The sequence below is a fragment of the Rutidosis leptorrhynchoides genome, chromosome 11, assembly GCF_046630445.1.
Source record: "Rutidosis leptorrhynchoides isolate AG116_Rl617_1_P2 chromosome 11, CSIRO_AGI_Rlap_v1, whole genome shotgun sequence".
Taxonomy (NCBI): Eukaryota; Viridiplantae; Streptophyta; class Magnoliopsida; order Asterales; family Asteraceae; genus Rutidosis; species Rutidosis leptorrhynchoides.
The window spans coordinates 383,827,911-383,836,053 of NC_092343.1; positions in this window are offsets into that span (position 1 = coordinate 383,827,911).

Here is an 8,143-nt window from a genome sequence, read left to right on the forward strand (position 1 = left end):
ACGACGGCGTATGTCCGGTTTTACGGTGTTTTTCATGTTTACAAGTTTTAAATCATTAAGTTAGCATATCATATAGATATAGAATATGTATTTAGTTGATTTTAAAAGTCATGTTAGAAGGATTAACCTTTATTTGCGAACAAGTTTAGAATTAACTAAACTATGTTCTAGTGATTTCAAGTTTAAACCTTCGAATAAGGTAGTTTTATATATATGAATCGAATGATGTTATGAACATCATTACTGCCTCAGTTTTTGTGGATAAACCTATTGGAAATGAAAAAAATAGATCTAGCTTCAAAGGATCCTTGGATGGCTTGAAAGTTCTTGAAGCAGAATCATGACACAAAAACAAGTTCAAGTAAGATTTCCACTCGAAATAAGATTGTTATAGTTATAGAAATTGAATCAAAGTTTGAATATGAGTATTACATTGTATTAGAAAGATATCTTACTATAAATAATAAAGATTTCTTGAGGTTAGATGATCACTTTACAAGATTGGAAGTAAGCTAGCAAACTTGGAAGTATTCTTGATTTTATGAAACTAGAACTTATAGAATTTATGAAGAACACTTAGAACTTGAAGATAGAACTTGAAAGAGATCAATTAGATGAAGAAAAGTGAAGAATGAAAGTGTTTGTAGGTATTTTTGGTCGTTGGTATATGGATTAGATATAAAGGATGTGTAATTTTGTTTACATGTAAATAAGTCATGAATGGTTACTAATATTTTTGTAATTTTATGAGATATTTCATGCTAGTTGCCAAATTATAATTCCCACATATGTTAGGTGACTCACATGGGCTGCTAAGAGCTGATCATTGGAGTGTATATACCAATAGTACATACATCTAAAAGCTGTGTATTGTATGAGTACGAATACGGGTGCATACGAGTAGAATTGTTGATGAAACTGAACGAGGATGTAATTGTAAGCTTTTTTGTTAAGTAGAAGTATTTTGATAAGTGTCTTAAAGTCTTTCAAAAGTTTATGAATACATATTAAAACAATACATGTATATACATTTTAACTGAGTCGTTAAGTCATTGTTAGTCGTTACATGTAAATGTTGTTTTGAAACCTTTAGGTTAACGATATTGTTAAATGTTGTTAAACCATTGTTTATTATATCTAAAGAGATGTTAAATTATTACATTATCATGATATTATGATATATTAATATATCTTAGTATGATATATATATACAGTTAAATGTTGTTACAACGATAATCGTTACATATATGTCTCGTTTCGAAATCATTAAGTTAGTAGTCTTGTTTTTACATATGTAGTTCATTGTTAATACACTTAATGACATGTTTACTTATCATTTAACATGATTAAACATAATTTATCAATATCTTAGTATGATTCATATGTATTTAGTAAGACGTTGTTATAACGATAATCGTTATATATATCGTTTCGAGTTTCTTAATTCAATAAACTCAATTTTATGCATATAACTCATTGTTAAAATACCTAATGAGATACTTACTTATCATAATATCATGTTAACTATATATATAATCATATATATGTCATCATATAGTTTTACAAGTTTTAACGTTCGTGAATCACTAGTCAACATGGGTGGTCAATTGTCTATATGAAACCTATTTCAATTAATCAAGTCTTATCAAGTTTGATTGCTTAACATATTGGAAATACTTAATCATGTAAATAACAATTTAATTTAATATATATAAACATGGAAAATTTCGGGTCACTACAGTACCTACCCGTTAAATAAATTTCATCTCGAAATTTTAAGCAGTTGGAGGTGTTGATGTATCTTCTGAAAATAAGTGTGTGTATTTCTTCTTCATCTGATCTTCTCATTGCCAGGTGAAATCGGGTCCTCTACGAGCATTCCATCGAACTTTAACAATTGGTATCTTGTTTTGCTTAAGTCTTTTAACCTCACGATCCATTATTTCGACGGGTTCTTCGACGAATTGAAGTTTTTCGTTGATTTGGATTTCGTCTAACGGAATAGTGAGATATTCTTTTGCAAAACATTTCTTCAAATTTGAGAGGTGGAAAGTGTTATGTACAGCCGCGAGTTGTTGTGGTAATTCAAGTCAGTAAGCTACTGGTCCGACATGATCAATAATCTTGAATGGTCCTATATACCTTGGATTTAATTTCCCTCATTTACCAAATCGAACAATGCCTTTCCAAGGTGCAACCTTAAGCATGACCATCTCTCCAATTTCAAATTTTATATCTTTTCTTTTAATGTCGGCGTAGCTCTTTTGTCGACTTTGGGCGGTTTTCAACTGTTGTTGAATTTGGATGATCTTCTCGGTAGTTTCTTGTATTATCTCCGGACCCGTAATCTGTCTATCCCCCACTTCACTCCAACAAATCGGAGACCTGTACTTTCTACCATAAAGTGCTTCAAACGGCGCCATCTCAATGCTTGAATGGTAGCTGTTGTTGTAGGAAAATTCTGCTAACGGTAGATGTCGATCCCAACTGTTTTCGAAATCAATAATACATGCTCGTAGCATGTCTTCAAGCGTTTGTATCGTCCTTTCGCTTTGCCCATCATTTTGTGGATGATAAGCAGTACTCATGTCTAGACGAGTTCCTAATGCTTGCTGTAATGTCTGCCAGAATCTTGAAATAAATCTGCCATCCCTATCAGGGATAATAGAGATTAGTATTCCATGTCTGGAGATGACTTCCTTCAAATACAGTAGTGCTAACTTCTCCATCTTGTCATCTTCTCTTATTGGCAGGAAGTGTGCTGATTTGGTGAGATGATCAACTATTATCCAAATAGTATCAAAACCACTTGCAGTCCTTGGCAATTTAGTGATGAAATCCATGGTAATGTTTTCCCATTTCCATTTCGGGATTTCGGGTTGTTGAAGTAGACCTGATGGTTTCTGATGCTCAGCTTTGACCTTAAAGCACGTCAAACATTCTCCTACATATTTAGCAACATCGGCTTTCATACCCGGCCACCAAAAATGTTTCTTGAGATCCTTGTACATCTTCCCCGTTCCAGGATGTATTGAGTATCTGGTTTTATGAGCTTCTCTAAGTACCATTTCTCTCATATCTCCAAATTTTGGTACCCAAATCCTTTCAGCCCTATACCGGGTTCCGTCTTCCCGAATATTAAGATGCTTCTCCGATCCTTTGGGTATTTCATCCTTTAAATTTCCCTCTTTTAAAACTCCTTGTTGCGCCTCCTTTATTTGAGTAGTAAGGTTAGTGTGAATCATTATATTCATAGCTTTTACTCGAATGGGTTCTCTGTCCTTTCTGCTCAAGGCGTCAGCTACCACATTTGCCTTTCCCGGGTGATAACGATTCTCGAAGTCATAATCATTCAACAATTCAATCCATCTGCGCTGCCTCATGTTCAGTTGTTTCTGATTAAATATGTGTTGAAGACTTTTTGGTCGGTATATATAATACTTTTGACCCCATATAAGTAGTGCCTCCAAGTCTTTAATGCAAAAACAACCGCGCCTAATTCCAAATCATGTGTTATATAATTCTACTCGTGAATCTTCAATTGTCTAGACGCATAAGCAATTACTTTCGTTCGTTGCATTAATACACAACTGAGACCTTGCTTTGAGGTGTCACAATATATCACAAAATCATCATTCCCTTCAGGTAATGACAATATAGGTGTCGTAGTTAACTTTTTCTTCAACAATTGAAACGCTTTTTCTTGTTCATCCTTCCATTCAAATTTCCTCCCTTTATGCGTTAATGCAGTCAAGGGTTTTGCTATTTTAGAAAAATCTTGGATGAATCTCCTGTAATAACCAGCTAGCCCTAAAAATTTGCGTATGTGTTTCGGAGTTTTCGGGGTTTCCCACTTGTCACCGGTTTCAATCTTTGCTGGATCCACCTGAATACCTTCTTTGTTCACTATATGACCGAGGAATTGAAATTCTTCCAAGCAAAATGCACACTTTGAAAACTTAGCGTACAGTTTTTCTTTTCACAGCAACTCTAGCACTTTTCTCAAATGTTCTTCGTGCTCTTGATCATTTTCGAGTAAATAAATATGTCATCGATGAAAACAATGACAAACTTGTCAAGATATGGCCCACACACTCGGTTCATGAGGTCCATGAACACAGCTGTTGCGTTAGTCAATCCAAATGGCATAACCATAAACTCGTAATGACCGTAACGCGTCCTAAAAGCAGTCTTCGGAATGTCATCCTCTTTCACCCGCATTTGGTGATATCCAGAACGTAAATCGATCTTCGAATAAATCGACGAGCCTTGTAGTTGATCAAATAAGTCGTCGATTCTCGATATTGGGTAACGGTTCTTGATGGTAAGTTTGTTTAACTCTCGGTAGTTGATACACAACCTGAATGTACCATCTTTCTTCTTGACAAACAGAACAGGAGCTCCCCATGGTGATGTACTTGGTCGAATGAAACCACGCTCTAAAAGTTCCTGTAACTGACTTTATAATTCTTTTATTTCACTGGGTGCGAGTCTGTATGGAGCACGAGCTATTGGTGTAGCTCCTGGTACAAGCTCTATTTGAAATTCAACGGATCGATGTGGGGGTAATCCCGGTAATTCTTTCGGAAATACATCGGAAAATTCTTTTGCGACGGGAACATTACTGATGTTCTTTTCTTCAGGTTTAACTTCCTCGATGTGTGCTAGAATGACGTAACAACCTTTTCTTATTAGTTTTTGGGCCTTCAAACTACTAATAAGATTTAACTTCGCATTCTTCTTTTCTCCGTACACCATTAAAGGTTTTCCTTTTTCACGCATAATGCGAATCACATTTTTGTAACAAACGACCTCTACTCTTACCTTCTTCAACCAGTCCATGTCAATTATTACATCAAAACTCCCTAAATCGTTTGGTATTAAATCAATATTAAATGTTTCATCACCCAGTTTAATTTCTCTATCCCGACATATATTATCTGCTGAAATTAATTTACCAATTGCTAATTCGAGTAAAAATTTATTATCCAAAGGTGTCAATGGGCAACTTAATTTAGCACAAAATTCTCTACTCATATAGCTTCTATGCGCACCCGAATCAAATAAAACATAAGCAGATTTATCGTCAATAAGAAACGTACCCGTAACAAGCTCTGGGTCTTCCTGTGCTTCTGTCGCATTAATATTGAAAACTCTTCCGCGGCCCTGCCCATTAGTATTCCCCTGATTCGGGCAATTTCTAATAATGTGGCCTAGTTTTCCACATTTATAACAAACATCGTTGGTATTACTTGCTCCGACACTATTTGTTCCGGCATTACTTGTTCCGACACTATTTGTTCCTTTAGTTCTGTTAAACTTTGGTCCGTAGACCTCACATTTTGTCGTGCTATGACCATTTCTTTTACACCTGTTACAAAATGTCGTGCAAAACCCCTGATGATTTTCTTCGCACCTATGACATGGCTGTTTTTGGTTTTTGTTGCCGTTGTTGTTATTGAGGTTGTTGTTGGGATTGTTATTGTTGAAACGGTTGTTGTAGTTGTTGTTGTTGTTGTTGTTGTTGGGATGTTTGTTGTAGTTATTGTTAGAATTGCGGTTATTGTTGCGATTGTTGTTGCGGTTGTTGGGATAGTTGTTGCGATTGTGGTTGTAATTGTTATTGTTGTTATTGTGAAGACCCGTCCTAATCCATCCGGACGAAGTCCATATCGATTATAAACGATTCACAACAGTTGATTACATCGCGAGATACTTGACCTCTATATGATACATTTTACAAACATTGCATTCGTTTTTGAAAAGACAAACTTTCATTACATCGAAAGTTGACAGGCATGCATACCATTTCATAATATATCCAACTATAATTGACTTGATAATAATCTTGATGAACTCGACGACTCGAATGCAACGTCTTTTGAAATATGCCATGAATGACTCCAAGTAATATCTATAAAATGAGCAAATACACAGCGGAAGATTTCTTTCGTACCTGAGAATAAACATGCTTTAAAGTGTCAACCAAAAGGTTGGTGAGTTCATTAGTTTAACTTAAACAATCGTTTCCATCATTTTAATAGACCACAAGATTTCAGATTTCCATTTCTCATAAACATACGTCCCATGCATAGAGACAAAAATATCATTCATATGGATTGAACACCTGGTAACCGACATTAACAATATGCATATATAAGAATATCCCCATCATTCCGGGATCCTCCTTCGGACATGATATAAATTTCGAAGTACTAAAACATCCGGTACTTTGGATGGGGCTTGTTGGGCCCGATAGATCTATCTTTAGGATTCGCGTCAATTAGGGTGTCTGTTCCCTAATTCTTAGATTACCAGACTTAATAAAAAGGGGCATATTCGACTTCGATAATCCAACCATAGAATGTAGTTTCACGTACTTGTGTCAATTTCGTAAAACAGTTATAAAAGTTGCGCATGTATTCTCAGCCCAAAAATATAAAGGGTAAAAAGGCAAATGAAACTCACGATACTGTATTTTGTAGTAAAAATACATATGACGTCATTGAACAATGCAGGGTTGGCCTCAGATTCACGAACCTATATCAATTGTGTATATATTAATACGTATAATGTAAGTTACAAAATTTCATTTATTAATATGTATTATTTATATATTATAGTTTTGTAGAATTTATTCTAACCTTTATTTTAAAACGTATACTTATATTATATTTTAAGTTATATTTTATATATATATATATATCGATTTTATGTATATATATCTATAATGATTTACGTTTATATAAATAGTGACATTAATATATTTATATACATTTGTGGTTAGTATTGTATTTATGAAATTTTATTAGTTTGTTATGTGAATTATTAATACAATCCTAGTATATACCATAAGTATATATATAGTGTACAAAAGATTTATTTGTTAAAATAATAATTTAGATAATAATGATTTACTAATAATAATAATAATTTTATTAATAATGATAATACTAATAGCAAAAAAAATGAAAATGATAACTGTTAATGATACTAATAATAATAACTCTAAAATAATATTAATACTAATACCATACTAATTATGATAATATTAATATTTTATCGATAATAATAATATTAGTAATAATAATCTAATTTATACATCCAATTCATCTTTATATGATATAAAGTGATATTATGAATACAAATATTGATATTTGACGATACAAATAACATTACTACAACAACTATATTTGTATTTAAATTTAATTTATTAATATCATCTATTATTATGTAATATTTAATAATTATGTAATATGTATTGTAACATATACTGAATATTATATATTTATGCATTTTAATATAAATATATTATAATATTTATTTACATACTAATTATATTATACTTATGTATGTAATTATGAAAAATATAAATGTTTTATATATGTAAGTATTATATATATTTATTAAAATAGTACATTATTTCATCATAGATATATTATAAATTTCTACATATACATAATATAATAATTATGTATAAAATCATATATATATAGTTATATTTATGTATATATGTATACTACCATATATATAAAATCATGTTTTAAATGTTGAGTAGATGATTAATTATGTATATTAAACAATTAACTACAAAGTATAACATTGTACATTTAATATTTTGATAATGTTGGTAAAATATGTTTGAATCATTTATATACAATATACTATATATATTCAAAATGAAAATCTTTAGTTATTAAATGTTATCTTTTATAATAACAAAATTACTTAATAGTTCATTAATACTAATATAATTAGTTTTATATATAATTATTTATATTTACATTCTTAGTTACAATTAAAGGTTCGTGAATCGTCGGAAATAGTTAAAGGTCAAATGTTATCATGAAATAGTTCAAACATAATGAGACTCGGTTTAATAGACTTTGCTTATCGAGTCGAATCATATAAGATTATGTTTAAATTTGGTCGGAAATTCCCGGGTCATCACAGTACCTACCCGTTAAAGAAATTTCGTCCCGAAATTTGAGTGAGGTCGTCATAGCTAACAATAAATATGTTTTCCTGACGAATATGAGTTGATAACTTGAGTTTTATCATCATTGAGTAATATGGATAAAAATAATTCAATTATTCGAAGAGTGCGAATGAAGCTATTCACAAAAGGATGAAATGAGAAACA